Source organism: Theropithecus gelada, chromosome 2, assembly GCF_003255815.1.
Source record: "Theropithecus gelada isolate Dixy chromosome 2, Tgel_1.0, whole genome shotgun sequence".
In the NCBI taxonomy this organism is placed as follows: Eukaryota; Metazoa; Chordata; class Mammalia; order Primates; family Cercopithecidae; genus Theropithecus; species Theropithecus gelada.
In genome coordinates this window covers 142160675-142185449 of record NC_037669.1, presented here as the reverse complement: position 1 = coordinate 142185449, position 24775 = coordinate 142160675, and the positions used below count along the sequence as shown (strand labels likewise).

General features: G+C 41.9%; 1 long non-coding RNA gene and 1 other non-coding gene across 2 annotated transcripts; both read right to left on the bottom strand.

Annotated features, from left to right (window-relative positions):
• Positions 1 to 8887: 8887 nt before the first annotated feature.
• Positions 8888 to 11512, bottom strand: LOC112617312. The gene is made up of 2 exons (XR_003117891.1): positions 11432 to 11512; positions 8888 to 10776 (listed from the first exon to the last, which is right to left on the bottom strand). It is a non-coding gene; the product is annotated as an uncharacterized LOC112617312 (long non-coding RNA).
• On the bottom strand, positions 9126 to 9230 carry LOC112619965. Its single transcript, XR_003118436.1, has one exon. It is a non-coding gene; the product is annotated as a small nucleolar RNA U13 (small nucleolar RNA).
• Positions 11513 to 24775: the final 13263 nt, after the last annotated feature.

Below are 24775 nucleotides of genomic sequence, written 5' to 3'. Positions count from 1 at the left end.
AAACCATGGTGGGCCTGGTGCTGAGCTTTGTCTTGAGCCTAGTGAAGATGATGCTGTGGTCCTTGAGAGGCGTTCAGCCGTTTACCCTGTGTCCCAGCAGGCCAACTGGTATGGGCTGCATCGAGTCTTTTGCACTCCAACTTCTTGTTGGATAATGGGGACCTGTGGCAAGAGGTTGGACGATGAGAAGGAAGAGAGTGACCAGTGAACCTACCTCCCTGCCAGTTTGCTATGGGTTTGTTACCAGCAGCTGTTGCCCACCAGACAGTCCTCTCAGAGTTCAGGCAAACACTCTGATGACCCTGATGTTATTAGCCCCAGAGTATTGCCCTATCCGCGGTTGCCCTCATCTTTCTAAATGATTCCTTTATTAAACTCCTTTGACTCAGTTTGAGAGTGCCATAAACTCTTTTTGCAGTAACTCTGACCATACAGTGGTAAATAAGATAAAGCCCTAGCCTCCTTGGAGCTTAGGTTAGTGTGGAACAAAGACAACAAATGTGTTTGCAAATACAGTCTATGTAATTTCAGATACTGATAAAAACTTTAAAAAAAAAAAAAAAAGTACCCTAGAGTAGTGGAATGGCTGGAGAGGGTCTAAGGAGGAGGGCTACTTTATGTTAAGTAGCCAGAAAAGGCCTTTCTGAAGAGGTGACATCTGACCTGGCACGATGACAATGAGAATGAGACAGCCACACCAGCATATAGAGAACAATCTAGAGTGGGGAACACTGATGCAAACTGCCCCGGACGGGAAAAAGTTGGAACAGAATGGAACCTACTGGACAGTGGGAGAGTGGCAGGAGATGAGGTCAGGGAGGAAGGGCATAAAGGAGTTTGGATTTGATCATTAGGACTCGGAGAACTTACTGTAGGATTTGGGTACTGTAGAACTTACTGTAGGATTGAGTTGTGATGGTCACTATCCTAACAGAAATTAGATGATACAATCAAAGGGTTTAACTGAAGACAATGCAATGAGAGGATTATTTACTTAAATGTGGGCAGGATTAGGAAACTAATAAAGGGTGGTGAAGCATCCAGGAACTAGCAACAGAGAGAAGCTCTTACCATGGGGTGAGAGTCCAGGTGCGGATGGGGGACATGGCAGGTCTGGACTTCTGAGGACAATGGAGCACACAACGATCTGAACATTTGACATGAATTACAGAAGCTGGAAAGAAAGAATTTCACATCTTCCAATCAATACCCTTAGTCCAAATATTTGTTAGTAAACTGTAACTCTTTTCATAAACTTTAACGCCTTCAGGGCTCAGTCAGGAACCTGTGAGGAATTCAGGCGAAAACCAATAATGAGTGGGGGGTGGGCAGTGGTGAAAGGGTGAGGCTGGCTCCACTGAAGGGCATTCAGATGGAAGCATTACACAGTCCTGAATTCAGGAGAGCAGTCTGGTTCCTGGGGACAAACTGCAGCTTCGGAGATGATTTATTCAGCAAGTTTCCCAGCTTGCAAAACTTTCCAAAGTCCTCTTATTGCTGTACTATAGTTGCTGTTTGGCCTCTTATTGCTGTACTATAGTTGCTGTTTGGGGGCCAGGAAAGCCCATCAGGGGCTTGTCTGGGGTTAACAAAGGCGTCGCTGACTTGCACCTCTTTACTCTGAGGGGCATCGTTTAGGTGACTCTTCCAAGCTGGCAAAAATAGAAGGCTTCCATACCATTGGTCCTAAATTTAGAGAGTGCAGAGTCCTTATTAAGACTAAATTGTAAGGAAAGAAAACACTTGTGGGGTTACTCAGGGCAAGTAATTACACATAGTCTTTTTTTATTCCTCTTCTGGTTTCTGTCTCCTAGTAAGATACATATAAAAACAACAACAACAATGAAGACAGGCATTGCTCTCTTAAGAAACCTCGGCTGCCCCTCACTGGCATTCATCTTATCCTGTGGTTTCCAAGTGTTTTTAGCAGCAGAACTCTTTTTCCAGACAAAATCTGCCACAGAGTTTTAATGGATAACACAGGCAAAATCCAAGTGGCCATTTCCCAGACACCTCCACAGACCTTGATTCCAATAATCTCCAGCAGGACTGTCCTGAGTGTATGTATGTAAGTGAGGTTTATTTCGGTATGATTTTCATACAGTAAAATTCAATACAATAAAACTGTAATAACAGTCTTGTAATAATGCCACAATCAAGACACAGAACAGCTCCATCACCCACTGAATTCCTTTGCATCCCTTTCCAGAAAATCCCCTCCCCTCATCCCCATCCCTGATCTGATTTCTGTCTCTATAGCTTTACCTTTTCCAGAATATCATATAAATGGAGTCATGCAGTGTGTAATCTCTCGTGGCTGCCTTCTTTCACTTAGCCTGATGCTTTTGAGGTTCATCTGTGCGTTTGCATACATCAGTATTTTGTTTCGTTTTATTACAGAGTGGAGTCTATTGCTCTTGTGGTAGTTTTCGACGTCATCCTTCAGCTTCCAATTTCTTTTCTGCATAAACTGTAAAGCTGTCCATTCAAATAATTTTCTTTTTTCCTTGAAATGCTGAGATTGAAGCCCTGATAACATCATTGCAGAGGCACAAGTAGGAAAGAGGGTGCATGACCGGGGAGACGTCCTCACTGTACCACGCTGCTGCGTCAGGGCCGCTCACAGAGCTGGCTCCCGAGCCTCCAAGTGCCTCATCTCTTCCCAGGACTAGAAGTCCTAGGAATTGTCTAATCAAAGGAAAGAAGTACTGCTTGGATTCCCTTTTTATTGTATTTTCAATATAATTAAGAGACAAATTTTTAAACCACGAAAAGAATACGAGGGAATGTGTTTGTTCAGAAATAACCCTAGGCTGCTAAAAGTCTTTCAAGGACAAAGATGTGCCTAAAATACAATTTCCATACAAAAACTTAAACCAAAAATCTCAGCTTTGTCCACTGCACGTGTGACCACACAGTTGTAACCATCTTTTGGATTCTCAATTCTGCTATCTCATAAGTAGCTTTTGTCGCCCCCTCAAAGGCCATACCTCTCGTGGATGCTCTCACTTCTAAAGAATCTACCAGAGCGGTCAAGGGCACATTCCTTCCTCCTCCCCAGCCCCACTCTTACAGACCACTAATATTCCAGGAGACTGAGGCATCTCATTCTTTACTCCCTTTAAAATATTTTTGTTCTGGGTTTTATTTCTTTAACTCGTCATGTTTTAAAGATGCTTTAATATTTATGAACTACCCCCAGATACTTTCTTGAAATAGATGGAGTGTCATTGACAAAATAAATGTTATGAGAATTAAGCATTGTATTTCTTATCATTTTGAGTCCCCCTATTATTTTGCTTGTGCTGAAAATAATGACTCCTCCCTGTCTTGTCTGCTTTGAGCTCAGCTAGATCCATGCAGTTTGTCATTGTTCCTGAAAGTGAGTTTGACTTCTTGAGACAGGAGGGAGGGAGATAAGAAAGTCATCATTTAAAAGGAAGAATATTTTGCATTTATTAGTTCCTTTAGGCCAACATTTTTTTTTTTTTTTTGAGGCAGAGTCTGGCTCTGTCTCCCAGGCTGGAGTGCAGTGGCGCGATTCGCTGCAAGCTCCGCCTCCCGGGTTCACGCCATTCTCCTGCCTCAGCCTCCCGAGTAGCTGGCACTACAGGCACCCGCCACCGCGCCCGGCAAATGTTTTGTATTTTGTAGTAGAGACGGGGTTTCACCGTGTTAGCCAGGATGGTCTCGATCTCCTGACCTCGTGATCCACCCGCCTCGGCCTCCCAAAGTGCTGGGATTACAGGCGTGAGCCACCGCGCCCGGCCCTAGGCCAACATATTTTGAGTCATTCTTCTCTGCAGACCTGTGCAGTACCCTGAGGCAACAAAGACAGTTGCTGCAGCCAACAGCAAGGTGGGGTAGACTGTAACACAATGAAATGAAAAGTGCCCGCATGGAGGCAGGAGGTGTTGTGCAAAGAAAGGGGAGCCCACGTCTTCCTGGGAGATGGAGAAGGAAACTTTGTGGACAAGAGGATTCTTGTGCCGAGTATTGAAGAGTGCATGGGAATGTTCTGGGTGGAAAAAAGGAACTAGAGCCCCCTGTGCAGAGAAAGTAACTTGTGTAAAGACCCAATAGACTTGAAAAAGAGAGCGACAAAGAGAGACAGAGAGTTTGGTGGAAAAGCAAATGCTGTCGTTTGCTATGTGACGTGGGAAACTGTATATGGAGAGTGAGGTGGATGGAGGCCAAAGCCGGCGGTGGGGGGATCCTTAGGGTGGGGTCACCAAGCCATGGGTGTTCTGCTCCCGTTTGGACCTTAGCCTAGGGCCAATGAGGGTGAGCAAAGAACTTTGGGTGGAGGAGAGTCAGTGTGCATTCTGAAAAATCCCTCTGGCATCTGTGGCAGGGGGATGGAGGGTCCTGCTAGGGTCCAGGTGAAAGATGATGTGTCAGCAGGACAATGGAGATAAAGGAATCCATCCTAGAGACATGTGGGATGCAGAATTGATAAAGTCCAGGAGAAAGGTGAGAGGAAAGAGGGTGCAAATGACTTCATTTCACTCCCACAATAACACTGTGACATAGGGGTCATTATGTCCATTTTACAGATGATGAAACTGAGATTAAAGAGGTAGAGAAACTTATGTGAGTTTACACAGCTAATGAAACAGAAACTGTACCACAGTACTGAGGTGCTGCACTCAGGAATTACTCAAGCATGTGAGATCGTGAGAAAGAACACATTTAATGAATTATGGAAAACTACCTTTAAAAACCCCCAAAACAAAGCTTTGGGAAAAGTTTCCTTGAGTCCTTGGAGAGTGATGTTTGGGCAATATGCTACCAGGGACATACGTGGAATGAGCAGGTCTTAAGAGGGCTTGCCCTGAAGATCGAGGGTTTCTCCTCTATCATCCTCTCTCAGTTTGTCCTTCTGCAACTGGGGAAGAGAGATTTGTGTAATAACGCATTTGCATCTGAGAGCATTTCAGCAAAGCATGCTTCCAACTGCCATTTCTGACACAGGCACATCTTCCACCCTCATTTTATTGCTTTGGGGTAAATGGCCTCCTCCCCACTCCCGACTGCTTTGGAGATAAGAGAAGGCAGTGAGGGATTTATCCTTTTACCCATAGTATTGTGGCTGTGAGGGATTTATCCTTTTACCCATAGTATTGTGGCTGCCATAACTCATGTATAGAACTGTGACTACAATATCATGGAAAAAGCCATCATTCAGACCCCAAACGAAGAAATGTGGAGTCCCGTTTCTTCCAGCTATAAATTGCCTCAAAACCAGCAGACAGCAGCTGGCATAACCAGACAATGGAAACTAAGGTTTGGAAAGTTATCCATGACAAATTGCTTTTTCTTTCCTCCCTTTCCCACATCTTCACTAACATCAAAGCAGTTTTTCTGCTGGCAGGTAATGAGAGCTAGATAATTGATCCTTACTGAGTTAGTACATGCCAAATTTGGGAAGTGTCCTGAAACATTTTTAGAGCCAGATTAAATTTGCAGATAATACAGCCTGGTCGAGTTGGGATGGGTTACTTAGACTAGTTCTGTGGTGATAGCAGTTATAAGTCTTCCAGGAACCACGGCGTCTATTTTTCCAGTGTTCCTAGAGTGAGGTGTCACAAACCAGGAATTTCTCCCACCCTGCTCTGACCCATGATTCCCACCCACGGGCAGGGGTAATAGCCTATCCTGTAGTTTAAACTCAACACCCTAATCATCCTCCAGAGAGCTAATGGAGGAGATCATGAATCTCCTGAGACTGGCTTCCCACGTGTCCTACCATGCTCAGCTCCATCTACCAGGCACCCTCACACATGGCTATGAGCATCTTCTATGCATCAATAATATTTTAGGTACTTTATGCTCACTATATTATCTAACTTAACCTTATCACAGACTTGCAAGTTAGATATTATTACTATTCTCATTTTATAGTTGAGGAAATTAAGACATTGAGTGACTCAATGAATAAGGAGAAGTACAATTGTCACCCAGGTCAAGCTACCACTCTTGCCTCTGTGATTCACAATGCTTTTAGCCCTCTCTTCAAAAGAGCAGGACAAAAATATTATAATTGTTATAGAATGTATAAATTCTGAAACCAATTATTACCTCAGTATTTCTGGAATATCATTTACTTCTAGAACTTAATAATTTCCTATTCTTGCGCTTGTGTCTTCAGATTTGTGAGTTCAGGCTATGCGATTAGATGGCTTGGATTTAATCCCAGCTCTGCCCCTTTTTGCTAGTGTTGCGGGAAGTCAGGGACCCTGAATGGAGGAACCTGCTGAAGCTGTGACAGAAGAACATAAATTGTGAAGATTTCATGGACATTTATCACTTCCCCAGTCAGTACTCCTATAATTTCCTATGCCTGTCTTTACTTTAATCTCTTAATCCTGTCATCTTTGTAAGTGGAGGATGTATGTCGCTTCAGGACCCGTGATGATTGCATTAACTGCACAAATTGTTCATAAAGCATGTGTGTTTGAACAATATGAAATCTGGGCACCTTGAAAAAAGAACAGGATAACAGCAATGTTCAGGGAACAAGGGAGATAACCATTAGGTCTGACTGCCTGGGAGCCAGGCAGGACAGAGCCATATTTCTCTTATTGCCAAAATCGGGTAAGAGAAATATTGCTGAAGTCTTTCCCCAGTAAGGAATATTAATAATTAACAGCCCTGGGAAAAGAATGCATTCCCAGGGAGGGCCTCTAAAATTGCCTTTCTGGGGGTGTCTGCCTTATGCATTTGCAGATAAGGGATGAAACATGCCCTGGCCTCCTGCAGTGCCCCTAGGTTTGCTAGGATTAGGAAATTCCAGCCTGGTGAATTCTAGTCAGACTGGTTCTCTGCTCTTGAACCCTGTTAAGATGTTTAGTAGTGACAATGCATGCACAGCAGGACATGGAACTTCGTTAGTAATTCTAGTTTTGCCCTGACCTTGTGATCTTGCCCTGACCTTCTGCCTTGTGATCTTTTGTTGTCCTTGAAGCATGCGATCTCTGTGACCCACATCCTACTCGTACACTCCCTCCCCTTTGAAAATTGCTAATAAAAACTTGCCTGTTTTATGGCTTGGGGGCATTGCGGAACCTGCCGACATGTGATGTATCCCCCGGAAACCCAGCTTTAAAATTTCTCTCTTTTGTACTCTTTCCCTTTATTTCTCAGACCAGTCAACAATTAGGGAAAATAGAAAAGAACCTACGTTGAAATATTGGGGGCTGTTTCCCCTGATATACTAGTGTGACTTTGTTCAAGTAACCTAACCTCTCTGTATCTATTTAGAATGAAAATTGTAAATAGTATCCACTTCATAGGATTGTTTTGATTTTTAAAGAAGATAAATGGATGTAAAGTGCCCAATCCAAGATGTGGTGTATAATTTGTGTGGTTGCCTGTTACACTGGTGACATGACCCCAATGAGCCATGCCTTCCAGTATTTAAGTCTTTACGTAGTTCCTTCTCCCATTGACTCTGGACTTGGCTGAGTAGCTTGCTTTGACCATTGAGATTCTAGCAAATGGTATGGAAGCAGAGTCTTAATAAGTGCTTGCAAATAGGGATTTATCCTCCTTGGACATTTGCTCTTAGAGCCCTGAACCACCACATAGAGTTATTAGTTTGTCCTATTGGAGAGACCACCTGGAGAGAGAAAGATAGAAATGCCCAGTCAAACCCAAGCTCTTTTATCCAGGCCAACTGAGGTATTAGACAGCTATCTTGTACATTCTAGTCTTAGGAGACACCATGTGGAGTAGAAGAACCTTCCAGCTGAGCCCAATCAATCCATAAAACCCTAAGAAATAATAAAATATTGTCTTAAGCAACTAAATTTTGTGGCCTGTTACACAGCAATAGATAACTGAGATAGACTGCATTTAATAAATATTAGCTATTTTTAAAAGTTAGCATCATTATCCAATGACTTTATTTCCTCTAAAATAATTAACATGAAGATGTGAAAAACTTTCTTAAAAACTCACTCAAAAAGCTGGGCATGGTGGCTCATGCCAGTAATCCCAGCACTTTGGGGGGCTGAGGCAGGCAGATCACCTGAGGTCAGGAGTTTGAGACCAGCGTGACCAACATGGTGAAACCCCATCTCTACTAAAAATACAAAAATTAGCGGTGTGTGGTGGCCAGCACCTGTAGTCCCAGCTACATGGGAAGCTGAGGCAGGAGAATTGCTTGAACCTGGGAAGCAGAGGTTTCAGTGAGCCAAGATCATGCCACTGCACTCCAGCCTGGAGCCTGGGCGACAGAGCGAGATTCCATCTAAAAAAAAAAAAAAACAAAAAACACACAAAAAAACCTCACTCAAAAAAAGTGCTGTCTTCCTACTATGTGCAGAACAACAATGACTTGTCTCCCATGTTTATAAAATAGTATCCCCCCAAAATATGTCTTCATAGCAATTTTGAACTCTTAGATCTGCAAAGCAGACAAATTAAATTTCTCATCATGTTTGGATTATTACTCATTATGCAACTATAAAATTTCTCTATTTTAAACAATCTTTAAAAAGGCATGGGGGAATTAGTGCATTCGTGCGGAAGCAGACTTTATTTTTCATCTACTTACTGACACTTCTTGAGAGAAAGTTAAAAAATACTCAACACTACATCAAAACCACAGACTCCCGAGGATAAAAGAGCCTTTGAAAGTTCAGCCAGTCTGCTGTACTCTAGGTAGACTTTTCATCTGAGCTTCCCTGAGAGCTGGCACGGCTCCTGTTTCTAAAGTTCGCAAGCAATATTCCCTGGGTTAGCAGCCACAAAGCCCTTCATGCATGGCATTGGTGTTTCCAGGGGAAACCATGGGGCAGTATTGACTTTGTGTCCCTCTTGAGTCTGCCACATTATAGACTGCTGTAGTTTAGGGTCACGTTTGCAGCCATGAAGAGTGCCATTTGGTAGAAAGTCATTCATTTTTCACTTGTATTACACACAGCTTCTATTGGGCATATAATGAGTAAAAACAAAATTGTGAGGTAGGGAAAGTTTACCTGTCCTCCCCACCCTTCTCTTTTGGCTAGCACCTGCAGGCTTCCATCCTCTCAAAGACTGGCTTGCCTTCAGTTGTTTACAGAACAAGTGAGTCTTAGTCTTGCATTATCTCTCCTTCTACATTGACTTTCTTTTTTTCATGTCAGGTGGGCAAAGTGCCAACCTATAGGAAGAAGGTTTGAGGGAGGCACATCTCACACATAAATGTGATACCCCATCATCATGCTCATGAATTGCAGAAGGATCTATACTGACATCTTAAGCTGAATATCTCTGTCTGTCTGTCTGTCTCTCTCTGTGTATGTGTGTGTGTGTCTGTGTGTGTAATATATATAAACCTATAAATCATCCAGTTATAGAGATAAAGGCCTTATGCCTTGTTAATCTAATGGTAAAATCAGAGAGACAGGGAGTAGAGTCTATTCCAACTCCTCCACCCTTTTCTGCCCTAATCATTTTAAGATATGAACCTGGGGGTGGGAGCAGGAGTCAGGAAGGCGACCAGGAAAAGCATTTGGCTTGGAGACAAACATTTACAAAGGACTTCAAATTTAGGCTTTTAACGTTGCTTCCAAATGAGGTTATAAATATGGTCAAAACACAGATGCTTCTCATTCAACTCTAAACTCACGTCCCATGATTGAAGCATCCTACCTCTAGGGTGCTATAAATTAATTATATAGAAAAAACCCTAACTTCTATATTACCTGTAAATATCACAGTTATATGCCATTGCATTTTTTGAATTAAAGGGTATAATTTATTAAATGTAAACATTAATGATATTCCACAACTTTGTGATCCTGTTTTTACAATTCCTTGAAATAATAATAGCTAAACATTTATGGAGTGCTTTTTGTATGCTAGGCCTTTCACAAGAAACGTCACAATGACTCGTAAAAGTAGGAACTATGACCACTCCATTTCACAGCTGAGGAAACTGAGACAGGCATGTGGGGAAATGTGCCCAAGGTTCACAGGTGATGAAGCCATGGATCTGGGATTTGAGCCCAAGCAATGTGGCTCCAGAGCAAACATGTGCAACACCCAAATCTGTTTCTTAGTTTCAAAAGTCTCCTCATGTGGAGAGCCCCTTGTGATCTCCAAGAGGTGCTGGACGGATGGAGAATGATGTCACAGAGGAAAGGCTAGGTGTCCCGTGTGGCTGCTGAAACACAACTGCTGGAGCAAGGCTGGATGAAATGGCCTCTTCTGGAATCTTCCAGATGCATGTCTGTCTTCCCAGCTGTTTCCTCACCTCATTTCCTCACTACGCTCCTGCTCCCTCTTTTCTCTCTCATCCCCAGCTTTGCCTTCACCTCTTTCCACAAGATTCCAGCATGTGGGGGCCTCAGTCCTTTCTCACAGTGTTTTTTCTCTAGCCTGGCCTGGGCCTCACCCTCAGATCCAGTCTCTGCCTCGAAATTTCTCCTGCCTCAGGCTCTGGGTTGCACCTTCTGGGCCGGAGGTCTGGGGAGCAGAGCGTGGGAGTGAAGAGGAACCTGCGAGCCAGAGGGAGGAAGGCAGCCCAGGAGGCCCGGTCTGCACTGCCAGGGCCTGGTAACCAGTGGAGTGTGGGAGAGATGTGTGCTCTACATCGCGGGTGGTGTCATGGAAACCTGCTGACACCGCAGTTCATACTTCTGTGCAGTGAGATGGAGATGATGTTATTCACTAGAATGCCAGCGAGGCTGGGCCACACAGGCAGGCCTGGTCACGGCTGTTTGAATCATTAGGCCCCACAGACATGGGGGACATGAGCTTTGTAACGGCCTACAAAATGTTTGAGGTCTGAAAAACTATATATAGATTACAGCAACAGAAAAGTAAATCATAAAATAAAGATAAATGCCTAATTAAATGTCTGCAAACCATAATACCGTATCATCCAGTCAGCCACAAGTCAACTCATGTAAATAATATTTAATGTGGAATGTGGGTGGATTTCCGTGTGAGTTAATATGCTTGCAATGATCTGAAACTGACACTGATGCACAGGGGCTGCTCCCTTGGAGGAAGCTGCTTGCGGGGACAGGATTACATATGTTAGAGGATTCGCATAGAGGGGAGGGCCATGGGAAGGCACCAGGGACCCTTAAAAAGGGCAGAGTGAGACAAAGGGGGCAGTATCCAAGATACCCACATGTTCCCCAAAGTGAACCCCTCCCCAAGGCCCTGCAAATCTTTTGTAAAATTCCAAACATTCCAGTTGGTTCAACTGAGTTTCTTGCAGAAGCCATCAAAGGGAGTAGGTGGGGGATTGAGGAGGGAGGTTTGCCTCTCTCAGTATCTCTACAATGGAAACTGCCTCCGTCTACTTCTGCCTGAATGTCCAGTACCTCGTAGTTCAAGCAGCCTCGCTCTCAGCGCAAGAACCTCCTAATGGGTGTTCTGCTTTCATTTCTGCTTCTGTTCAACCTTTTCTCCACAAAACAGAAACACTGACCTCTTAAAAATCAGCAGTCAGATACCTTAGGACTCCCACTTAGAAGAAACGTCCACCTCCTTCTCCTGGTTACAAAGCCCTGTAGGATCTGGCCCCTTCCAGCTGCTCACCCCTCATAGCTACCCCTTCTCTCCTGAGTGCAGCTAATCTCAGCCACTCAGGCCTCCCTTGCCTTTGAAATGTGCCCAGCTCAGCCTGACCTCAAAGCTTTGGCCCTGGTGGTTCCCTTTGCCCGGAACCCCTCCTCCAGATCGACAGGCTGCCAAGCTGGCCATTCAGGCCTCAGCCAGCAGCCACCTTCCAGGGAAGACTTCCCTAACCCCCAAGAGGAAATTCACTACGTCTCAGGACCTCACAGGATCCTGTTTCACTTTCCTCATCAAACTTTTCACTATCTGAAAATCTCTTTTCTTGCATTGAATTCCTTACTTTCGTTTGTTTGCCTCTCACCCACTGGAATTTAAATTCTGCCAGAACAGGAACTTGCCTGTGTTTTGCACCATTGTGTTGTTATTACCTATAATAATGCCTGGGATGCAGTAGGGGGCCAGTAAATACTTGTTGAAAGAATGAACTTAAAAAATGAATAAATGGGGCTGAACTGACATGGCCCACAGGAGTGTAGAAATCATGGGGATACTTTGAAGTCCTGAGGTTGGGGATAAACTAATTTTTACCTAATCTGCAAGTAGTCGGTCCAAGTAACATCTGGTTTACATGTGTATTTAATTATACCCTATCTTATTTCAAAAGACTTTGTGGTCATTTTCAAACATACATATACTGCAATAATTTATTTTTAAATAGTGAATATGGGGAGGAAATAAGCACTGAAAAAACAAGATGAAATGGGGACAAGATTAGTAATTAAACTAATATCACAAAGTTCTTTTCACCTTGCCAGAAGTGGATTGCACATTGAACATTGAACTTCTTAATAACCAGTGATAGCTTATCTATACCAAAGTCCTTAAAAAGGAGAAGATAGAAAATGCAAAACTTTCCTCATAGAATTTTTACCTGTTTGGCCATGAAACATAACAACTATGCATAACATGAGAAGTGTTCTCAATTAATGCTACTGATCTTAGCTGTAGCACTAAATTTGGTTTGCCATCAATTAATATTTATCGAACATGTGCACTCAAAGAGTTTACACATTCCAACAAACTTGTGTGTCTTCTTCACATCCTGCTCAAGTCAGCTGGCAGGATTCAGACCAATTCAAAACATTTCCAAGGAGCACAACCCACAGGAAGTAGAGTTGGCAGCTTCCCTGAGTGACACGCGTCTGACTTAGCTTACTTCTAATCAGCAGAAAATTCTTACTTGAGTTTAACATACAGGCTCCTTAATATTACTGAGGCCCATTTTCTTCCTGCTGCCTTCTCAGCCCTCTTCTCTAGAATAAAGCCCGTCCATTGGTTTAATTTTTTAAAATTTATGTTTCCCCAAACTTTGGTCATCTTTCTTTCTGTCTTTGGAGTTTTTCGTGTTCTCTCTTTCACACACATGCACACACACACACACACACATTTTTGAAAGATAGTCTAATAGCACAGTGTTGAAAGCATGGGCCATGAAATATTGACCAAGTTGCTTCACATTTTTGTGCCTCAATTCTTTGTTGCAATTGGGGGTGATAATTTCGCCTACCCCCCAGGGTGGCTGCGAGGATTAAATGCATTTGTATATGTCAAGTGCTTAGAATATAGCTTGGTGCGTTAGTGATTATTATGATTACACGCCATTCCCCTTTAAAATGGCCCTCCCCGCTACTTTCCAGAAACTGTACCCCTTGGCAGAAACTGTGTTTATTATTGCTGTCTCCAATCTCCACATCTCTGAACTTGCCTGGAATTTCCTTCCACCCTTCGTTGTTTGAAGAACTCCTGCTTATCCTTCCCAACTAATCTTAGATGTCTCCCCTTGCAGAAAGTCTTTCTTAATTGACACTGCCTCCCCTGGGCTCTCCTAGCAGCCGGTGCATACTTCTCGATCATAGGACTCAGAATACTGTGAGGTGTTATCTATTTACTTGTCTGTCTCCACAAAGGACTGTTGGGACAAGAGCCAGAACATATCGGTTGCTATATAGTGGTTGCTCAGTCCAATGCTGGTTGAACTAAAATGAGTACAGAACTGATTCCGTGGGGGTAAAAAAGCAACCAACAAAATGACAGCATCACATTCTCATATATTTCATACTTAAACAATCCAGTATCATGCTTGCTTTTCTGGTTGGGACTAAAAGAAACTACTTATTTTTATTCTTTGTCATTTAAATAAATTGAGATTTAACTCATCATTGCAGGAGATGAAGCCCTATTTCTCTTGCAAAATAAAAACCATTTCAGGAAAGTGGTATAAAGTGTTGGACAGAACCCTTTACTGGTCACTGGATTTGAGCCCCACTACTGCCCCTCCTAGTTGTGAGATTTGGCGCAAATTAGTGAATCTTCCTGGACTTCAGTGTCCTCATCTGTAATATGGGTGTTGTGGTACCTGCCTTGTCTCCCTCTCACATTTCTTGTGAAGATCAGATGTGTTGGGAGATGTGAACGTGCTTTTACAATAGTAGATCACACCTCTGGTGATGTGAAATAATATATTATTTGGAAAGAAATCTTGGAGTTAGACATCTATTCCAATAAGCGGTAGAGAACTATTCTAGCTGCAGGGTTAACTGTAGATATTAGTCCTTTTGAATCAAGATTCAACTGTAAAGAAATTTATATTCATTAGATGTTAAGAGATGTCCCAATATATTTCACATAAATGGCACTGTTTTGAGAGGCAGGGTGTTGCCGTGTCTCTGCAGGCTTGTTCCATGTTCCTAGGGAAGAGGGTAACTGTGTAACTTCATCAAGGGGATGTGGGGGCAGGGCTGGATAGTAGGGGCAAATGCCAGGGTGCACACTCCAAACACAGGGCCGTGCCAATTATGACTATTTTTACACGGCCACTGAACTCTGAAAACTTACCATATAACATTTTGTCAGCTAGAAGATGTCTACATGCTAGTCCTTTAATTTTTCTTTGCTGCTTTCTAATTTTACTGTGATGATAACAAAATGAAACCACAGCACTTCCATCAGAAATCAGAGCATGTCCGTGAATAACTAGCAGACTGCATACAGTTTTCCCAGTGAATTCTCAAAGCCAAACGTGGGTTGGCTTTTGTATATAAATTGCCAGTGCGCCTTTTCCATTCCGGTGGGAGCTCTCTGAAGGGAACATTACAGCTGTGATGAATAACAGTCCCTCTAAAGAAGCTGGCATGAAGCACGCATTTCATCCCACTGAGTGGAGCACTGCGCCTGCCGCCAAATGTTGCTGGGTCTCCCACAATTAAATAAATATATACATATGTCGCTTGGCTTTGTTTCCAAGTCTTAGGCTCTATAGAAACCAAGCACTTTATTACTATTAATAATACTATGGTTATAATAGATGCAGAGCCAAGGAATGGTACTTTGTCCTTAGTGGTTTTGATGAAAGTTCCCATTGTTCATTACTTATTTCTTACAACAAACTGTAACCCTTTGTTTACCACTGTAATAAATGACAGTATTTTTCCAATATAAATTATCTCTATATAGGCAATATTTTGATCAATTAATCTACAAAAATGATAACATCTACCTCAGAGACCAGGATAATCATAGTTAACATTTATTATGTGTCAAGCATTTTTCTAATTATTGTTATACCCATTTTGCAGAGAGGAAAGTGAGGTTTAGGGAGATTAAATGACTTCTCTAACATGGCATAGCTGGAATTTGAACCCAGGCCGCTATGTTCTAATGCTTCTCCATGTAAGTAAAACCCCAAACCACGTACAATGAATTCTATTTGCCTTTTACTGCCAAATAGTGACAGAATCACACTATTCCTGTGTATAGAAAGGTTTTTTTTTTCTTTTTAGAGAGAACACTTGTTAGTGGCTCTAATAACGATTGTCAAGATACTTTGTTTTTGAAATGCCACTTTAAAAAACCCAAGATATTATTTAGAGAGAAACAAGAGACTATGGAGTAAATATCTAGTTTTCTGTTTCATTAAAAAATTGTATTATCTGTAAATCTTGAAGATAACATCACCTGCCTTTTGGACAAGTCCTATCCATTTTAATTTGTCTTCTAACTCCACTCTGCCTACCCTCCCACTCACCTGAAGGCTGTTATGGAAACTGCCATTCAATGGCCTGACTCCCTGCCACCTCACCCCCAGCTGCAGTGAGCCTATGGGATTGGATCCAAATTCCTCATGTCAAAGCCCTCATTAATGTCGTTTCATCTTACTTATCCATTCTTATTTCCTTCAATTTGTCCACATATACCCTAACTTTCAATCTAGAGCAACTCCTTTCTGCCCTTCGGATATGCCCTTCTTACTCCTTCTGATTCCACACCTTTGATCATGCAGTCCCCACTCTGCGAAGTACTCAACCCCAACATATGAAGACCCTTCAAGACCCGTTTCTGCTTGAAGCCAGCTATTTTAGTACACTCCCATCTTGCTTTCCCCTAACTTTCTTACTATTTCAAATATAGCTATTAACAGTTAGTTGAGTTATCAATTATTCCTTAAGGAATTGCTAAACAGGTGACATATGAGACCCCTAAATATATTGTCACCTCCTTAAGGACAGGGCCCACCTTATGCGTTCTCTTATATCCTCCAGAATCTCCAGCACAATGCAGAGGAAACATTAGGTACTCAATATATACTCACTGGGTAATGAAGATTGGAAACAGTCAAACTTGCATTTAAAAATCTTAGGTTTTTAATTTATAGCACATTTATTAATTTTATAATTTTACTTAAGTAATGCTCTAAAACAATCTGAATGCACAACAGTAAGTGTTATTTAAGGAATAATACATCCATATAATGGAAATAATATGTAGCTATTTAAAAAAGTGTTCTTTCAGAAATATAATGACGTCAAATGCTTTGCGATACAATGGTAAATTTTTAAAACGTTACAAAAAGCATGTTCAGAATGTTCTCAATTTGGGAATGAAAACTCCAATATTAACAGAATATTTAAAAGTATTAGCCATAAAGGAAAAGACTAATAATTCACACTTTGAAAAAAGCATATACCTTTAACAGAATATGGGGCAAGCCTGACAGAGGACCCATATCCAGAAGATATACAAGAATTCTTACAAATCAATAAGAAAAAGGAGACAGTAACATTTGAAGGATGGGCAAAAGGCTTGAACAGGCAAAAAGAAGATGCCCAAGTGGTCAATAAACAAATGAAAATGTGCCTAGCACCATTAGTTATCAGAAAAATGCAAATAAAAAACCATAATGAGATGCCAGTACACGCCAACTGGATGGTGAGGATAAAAACAGAACAAAAAACAAAAAACTGACAATGTCAAGTGTTGGCAAGGATAGGGAGCAACTTTCTGGGACTTCCTATCACCATTCTTTTATGAAGAATCCCTTGTTTCTTCCACTCAATGACTTTGTATTTCTTAGTTTATTTTCTATTTTTGCTGGTATCTGTATTCTTTGATGTTTTCCTAAGAAAGGATGGATAAGAGTTAAATTTTTGAGTACTCTTAGAATTTTTATGGTATTTATCCATTATCTTCTTTTTTGTTTTTCTGTTGCCCAGGCTGGGGTGCAGTGGCACGATCTCAGCTCACTGCAATATCCACCTCCCAGGTTCAAGTGATTCTCTTGTCTTAGACTCCTGAGTAGCTGGGACTACAGGTTTGTTGCACCTTGCCCAGCTAATTTGTATATTTTTAGTAGAGATGGGGTTTCACCATGTTGGCTAGGCTGGTCTTGAACCGACTTCAAGTGATCCACCCACCTCAGCCTCCCAAACTGCTGGGATTACAGGCGTGAGCCACCATTGTGCTGGGGCCCCCATTGTCTTCTACTATCTAGTGTTGCTGCTGAGAAAGCTGAAGTCTATTTTGAAATAATCACCAAAAGCTTTATGATCTTTTCTTGTCCCTGGTGTTCTAGAATTTTTAAATGATCAACCTTAGTTTGGGTCTTTTTTCTTTTTCTCACCATGATGGACTTTCCAGGATCCATCCCTTTCCATCCAAAACTCACATCCTTAAGTTCTGAAAAATGTCTACAATTTCCTCCATCTCAGCCCCACACATCCCTCATTTTCCCTTTCTGGATTACAGGTGACTGTTGGACCTCCTGGGTTATTACTTTTCTTTCTCTCTTTTATTTCATTTCTTTGCTACTTTTTGTTCTACTTATAGTAGATTTTCTTGACTTTATCATTCTGCCCTTGACTTTTTCATCTCATTTTTAGTGATAATAATCACTGAGATTTTATTTTGGCTATCATAGTTTAAATTTCTATGAGCTTTTCCTTATTATTGGAAAGTATCTTTTTTCCTAGGCTTGACTTGGTTAGTGAATACAAACAACTTCTCTTTTCTCCCATAGGATATAAATTATAATTGTTTCTATACTTTCTTCTTCTCACTTCATTATGTCATTCATATACATTCCCATAGTCTGCATACTTGTTCCGGTGTCACTTTCTTGTATATTGGAGGATTTTTCTATTGTTGGTGATTCTTGGCCTCTGTTCATATTTTAGAGGGAGGAATTAAAATATGCAAAAATATATCTACTGCACGTATCACCCAATGGGCCTCTCTGTTGAATTATCAAGAAGAAAAAAATGGCAAATTTTATTTTTTAAAATGTCATGCAATGATTTTCAAGTAAAAAAGTAACCTGTTCAATACCAACAATTCATGAATAATAAAAATTTTGGTCATGAAAAGAATGAGTGGGTAGATGCAGAAGTAAATTATTGAATTCTAGAATCTAGTTTAACTGTACACCATAGAGAAAAAGTTGAAGTGGTAGATCCTCAGTAAAGCAGCTCCATGGTTTATAAAAAAGTATAAAAGCTCTCTTCGTTCTAAGCAGGTAAACGGAGCTCTTTTTAAAGTGACTGTGGAGAAAATGAATCTGACAGAATATTTAAAAACTCACTGGTGCCTCTTGGAAAACCTTGAAAAATATTATAATTTGAAGACAAATTTGTGGGTATAGTGTACACTTCCTCACAGTTTCCTTCTTTTCTTTGTTTTAACAATCTTATAAAAATTTGCATTTAAAAGCACCTTGGCTGCTGAAGAGTTCTGTGGGTTGTTGGGTTATTTTCCTTTCACCTCATGGTTTTACTTCACCTAGTAATTAAAACTGTAGAAAGCCAAAAAGAGGCAAATAAGAATAATATTCCTCAGGTTGCTTTTCCTGTCGTTAGCAGAAAGTCATCAAAGGATAATGTTTTTTAAAGTTTTTCAGAAGATATTGAATTCATTGAGATATTCAAGAGAAATGAAACTTGTAAACACCATCAAAGTCTCATGAATTCACTTTTACATATTTGCCATTAACTCATTTTGTCACAGCAGCCTCATTAATTCATCATCTTTGCTTTGTGCTCCTTTTCCTTTTCTCTTATAACTTATAGGTCACCCCAATACATAAGCACAGCTTTAGTCATTGTTTGCTGGCTCTCCTGTCTGATACATTTGTGGGAAGGAAGTCACAAATAGTGACTGCTGGCTTCACACAGGTGCTTGCAGAAGGGATCATTGATTAATGAGAGTCTCATCTTGAAGGGGATTACTCGGCTGGGTTTTTTACCACTTGATTCTCTGCCCAATGAGGTAATGGCAGAAAATATTCACTTGCCTAAAAATGATTTCTTGTGTATTATATCAGAAAGTAGCTGAGGATTGTAACTTAACTTGTAAGATATAATTTGAGATTTTTAAATGGAGAAAGTGCAGCCAGAAGACAAATTGACATGGCATAGGGAATTAAGTACAGCTGAGGACAAAGTCATCCTGGCTAATATGGTGCAGTGGTGCTTGCTTTTAGCTGCATATCACATTAGAATCATTTGGGGAGCTTCTAAACAAGCACCCATAGGTGGGTTCTATTCCAGAGCAATGGAAACTGGATCCCTGGGAGGGGGCCTGAGAATTAGCATATTGCAAAGTTCCCCAGGTGATTCTGATGCACTATGAGGGTTAAGAATTGCTGATACAGGACAAGATACATTATGCAGGAATAGGAATAATTAAGCTCCCTCTGTCTCCCCAACTCTATATAAGACACATCATGGGAGAATGTGCAAAGACATAGAAGGAATGGCTCTTACAGGGTTTTGTAATCTATATCAGAGGCAAGATAAACACAGGAGAACAGCTGAGAACACCATAAGGCAATATCTAATCATGTGGACATTATACTCACAGCGATTCTGGGGAGGAAAGACCATGGTGGGGGAGGATGGTTTAGAGGCTTCACAGGGAAAGTGTTGACTTAGGACTTTGTGGAGAGTAGGAAGGGGGCATTCACTGCAGGTGAGACAGAAAGCAAAGGAAAGAGTGTGCTGGGGGTGTAGGGAAGAGCTAGTGGACTGTCTTGGGGCTGTGGTTTAGGTTTGGTTTACTCTAGTCTCATTACCAGCCTCCACTGAGCACTTTACATCAATCTTTACAGGAACTCCTCTGTGATGTATCATTACAGATGAAGATACTGAGATGCTGGGCCTTCAAGGCATAAGTAACTTGCTCAGGGTCTAGTTCCCTTTTCAGTCAGAAAATCCAGGTGGGGGTCATCAGTCTCACCTGGTCCCAAGGGGGAAGGTCGGAAAACTCAAATTATCTGCAGCTGTGACATCAGTGGGATGGAGCGTTTGCAGGGGCAAAGTGGAGAAGCAGCAGCAAACTGACCTGTAATGTGAGAGAATCTGAAGCCCTCATCAGGATCCCAGATGAGGATCAAGAGACTCAGATAAGCTGGGGCCACCAGACTTGGGGCAGAGGTCAGGAGTTATTCAGACCCAACACTGGAGACAGAAGTCCTGCCTACCGTCAGGCTCTTCCATGCTCCTGGAAGCAGGCTTGCATGTGAAGCAGAAAGTTCTGACATGGTCTCCTGGATGCCACAAATATCTTATAACCTTAAAAATATAGCATTCTTTTCTTGTTGTTTTCTATTATTATGTAAAAATATCATATACTATTAAGCAATGTGCACCTCAGCCTGCCTCACACATTCCTGACCCTTTGAGCTATAAAGAGACATTTTTGGCACCTGGGGTAAACAGCAGGCGATGTTCTTCTCCAAATCAATTTTATAATTCATGATAGGGCTCACAGATGGGCATTATTAACAGTGCGCACCATCTGGCAGCTTCCCACTTTAAATCATTATTCTTGCTAAATAGATGTTAAGCTTTCAAAATCATTATTTACAATTTTTGTGTCGTCTAAGTTTCATGCCTTAGGTACAAGCCTTTTCCAATGTTTGGCTCCTGTTCCCCTCCTACTCCAGCCAGAGATTGGGTACAGCTCAGGCATGGGGTAAGGGCGGATGTTGCACAGATACTGGTATGAAAACAACTAAGAGTTTAATGGTTTACTTCTCAGGGTCATGAAATGACATTAAAGTTTTAATATTTATGGCATTCAAGAGGCCATGCCCAAACAGTATAAACATTTTCTGTGATATTATGAGTCCCCTAAGGTACCCAGGAGAGACAGGAGTCTGGAAGAATCAAAACAAGCAAATGGTATAGATGTAATTTGAATTCAGTCTGTGTAATACTAAAAAATTTCTTTCTACCATATTATGCCTTGGCTACCTAGACACTATGTGCCCTGCAAAGAGGCATCAGCTATGGTTCTTGTCTTCCAGGAGTTTTCAGTTTAGCTGTACTGACAGGCTGAAACATGAGAAGATAGATAACAACTCATGATTGGCATCAGACTAAAGCCAAACAAGATGAAGGCACATTAAGTGCTGAAGAAAACCAATTCTCCAGTGATTCTCTTTGAAACTTACTGTTCTAGATTATTTGAGATCGAATTTGCATTTCCACTATTTAGTTTTTATTATTTATATTTTTCAAACAGATATTCCAAACACAGGGCAAAGTATTTATTGTGTTTTTTTAGAGACAGAGTCTTGCTCTGTTATGCAGGCTGGAGTGTAGTGGCATGATCATAGCTCATGCAGCTTCAAACTCCTGGCCTCAAACAATCCTCCTGCCTCAGCCTCTAGAGTAGCCAGGACTACAGGTGTGTGCTACCATCCCAGGTTTCTTTTTTTTTTTTCTTTTCTTTTTTTTTTAGTGATAGGGTCTTTTTATGTTGCCCAGGCTGGTCTTGACTCTTTGCCTCAAGCAATCCTCCCATCTCGGCCTCCTAAAGTGCTGGGGTTACAGATGTGAGCCACCACACCTGGTGTCAAAGTGTTTAAATGATACAAAAGGATAGACAGCAAATAGTAAGTTTCCCACATCTATCGGTCAGGATCCTAGCAGAAAACCAAATTTACCTCCAGAAGCTTCAAATTAAGAGCCTTTACTGAAGGGACTGCTTACAGAGGTGCAGGGTTAAGGGGGAAAAACAAGAGATGTGGAGGCCCCAGAGACTGGCAACAGCCTGAGGAAGGAAAGAGTGTTAGTGGAGCCCAGTGAGAGTCGGAGCCTTGGAGGACCTAGTCGTGGACAGACACAGCTATTGTGAGACATGGCACCAAAGCAGGGAGGGAGCATGGAAGGAATCGCTTGTCTTTCTCACTCTCAGATATTTTGCTGGTGCATCCCATTGGTCAAACCCAAGAGGAAGTCAACCCCAAGGAAAAAGGGTGATGGAGGCTTTGGAGGACACTCTGAACAGGGCAGAGAGGAGGGCAGGAATGTGATCTGGGGTGGTGTGGGGTTGGGGCAGGACCCACAGAAAAACCAACATAGCACTCCCCTATCCCTCAGTCCCCTGAGGCAGCAATTACAGTAGACCCTTGAATAACATGGTTTGAACTGTGTGAATCTACTTATATGTAGATGTTTTTTCACCCAAACTGAGCGCATCAAAAATACAGCATTTGTGGGATTAGAAATGTGAGTGTATACAAGGCTGACTTTTGGTATAGTAGGGTTCTGCAGGGCCAACTGCGAGACTTGAAGAGTGTGAGGATTTGAGTATACATGCGGGGTCCTTGAAACAATCCCTTACATATACTAAGAGAGAACTATATTCACATTTTCTTTGTAACCATCCAGAAATAGTCAATGCATGTACAAGCTACAATGTCTATGCCAACCCATTTTCTCTACAAAATAGTAGGAAACTCTTCCCCGACTACCCGCCCCACCCTGCCCACTCTTGCTCTTTATTGCTCAACAGTCATATTTCTTGGATTTGGGCCCATTCTAGCATCCACAGAACTACCTTGTTGGATACCAGGGGTTCTGAAAGCATGGTCCCTGGATGGACAGCATCAGCATAAAGTGGGATCTTGTTAGAAAGGCAAAGAATTAGAAACTCGGTGGATGAGGCTCAGCAATTCATGCTTTAACAAGCTCTCTGGGTCCTTCTGATGCACATCCAGATCCAGAGTTCTAAACTTTGTGAATGAGGCTGGGGTCCCGCCTGATCAAGGCTGCTGGCCATTCACGTGTTGATGTACCCAAGCAATCAGTGGACAGAGGTCCACATTATCAGGCCATGTCTTTCCACTGAAGCTACTGGGTAGTAAAAACAAAAAGCATTAAGTATTGATTCCGTATCTGATATCAGTTCTCAGTGCAAACCTGGAAACAGCATGGAAAGGAAAGACTCACTCCCTTCCTCCTGGTACACATCATTTTCTCCCTGGTTTTTCATCTTGTTAGTTCTTTAGATGCAGACACTATGTTTTAATAGGTTTGGTTGGGTGTGTGATGCAATACAAGCTAAATATAATCATGAAGATGCACAATCACCCCATGCTTAGGGTTGGCATCTGCTTGGAACCCACAACTATGAGACTCGCTACCTGCCCTGGTTTCTAAGGTCACTGACTCCCTCAGGAGGGCCCTGCCAGGCACTGCTCAGCCATCGTTTACTGTGGCTCAAATACCTGTAGCATATACAGCAATGGCCTACACAGAAATGGACATCTTGTCCTCACAAAGATTACAAAACAGCCTGAAGCTTGGCAGGTACCTGCTGTTTCTGTGATCCTAGGACCGTCCATGTGCCTTGGTTTCCCCATCTGTAAAATGGCAGTGACAGAAAAGGCAGGGCTTGCTCAACTCTGGGGACATATTCAGGTAGAATGATGCAATGTGACTAGCGCCCCCTGAAGGCTGAGGGTTGAATGAAAGATGAAACATGAAACCTTTTGCCTGGTGCCTGTTCTGTACTGGCCTGAACCTCCCAGCTGTGTGACAGTCAGCTGCTCAGGAAAGTGCAGGGTGAGTCAGTCGGAAGTTGAGTCCAGGCTCCTTTCTTTCTTACCACTTTGTGACTTAGGCAAGCTCATTCACCTAGAGGCATCATTTTGATGTATTGTCTGGAGCAGTTCCTGGTACATTATTGGCACGTAATAAGTATTTGTTGAAAGAATGAATGTACACTTACGGATCTCAGTTTCTTACTTTACATAATGGGGACAATGATGTACCTCATGGGAATGAATTAGGATTAGTTGAGAAAACAGTTTAAAGAGACCTGATACACATATGCAGAAAATTGAAATTGTTTCCCTTCCTTACGCCATATACAAAAATTAACTCAAGATGGATTAAAGACTTAAATTTAAAACCCCAAATCAAAAAATCAAAGTGACATGTTGCTACCGATAAAAGCCGGCTTGGATGACATGGCTTAAGCATGTGAACACATGGGTCCTAACACTCTACTCAATTTAAGACCCTGCACAGATTCTCTGGACGTGCTGGACCACTGCAGGCCTTCCCTGCAAGGGCCATTTCCATAAGCTTATGTGTGAAGTTGCAGAGTCGGCCTCCCTCTGTAGCTGGGAGGACCAGACAGAACTGAGTGTTCTCAGTCTCTTCTCCCAAATGCAGCATTCCATTAAGTTGGCTCCCCCAGGGATGAGAGTGTGAAGGGACATAAAGATGCTCCTGGAAGAAAACGCTAAGGGAACCCTCCCTGAATGGAGTGGTTAATCAAACCCTTCGATGGAAAACTAAGGGGACATGGAAAGGATATGTCCCCTCTGCTAACATTTTTTATCTTGGACCTGTGTGCTTTATGCTTTTCTGTAACTGTTGGAATGCTTTATCAAGTGCCAGTGAAAGAGAATTTTATTTCCTTCTTTTTATTTGTTTTGATTGATCTTAGATATGAAAAATTTTATTGGGAAAGACTGTATATATATTTGGCTACTATAGTGGGCATATTAATTGCCTATTGTGCCATAACCAATAATCCTATACTGCAGTAACTTAAAACAGTAATAAATATTATTTCACATAGTTTCTGCAAGTCAAGAATTCAGGCCAGGCGCGGTGGCTCATGCCTG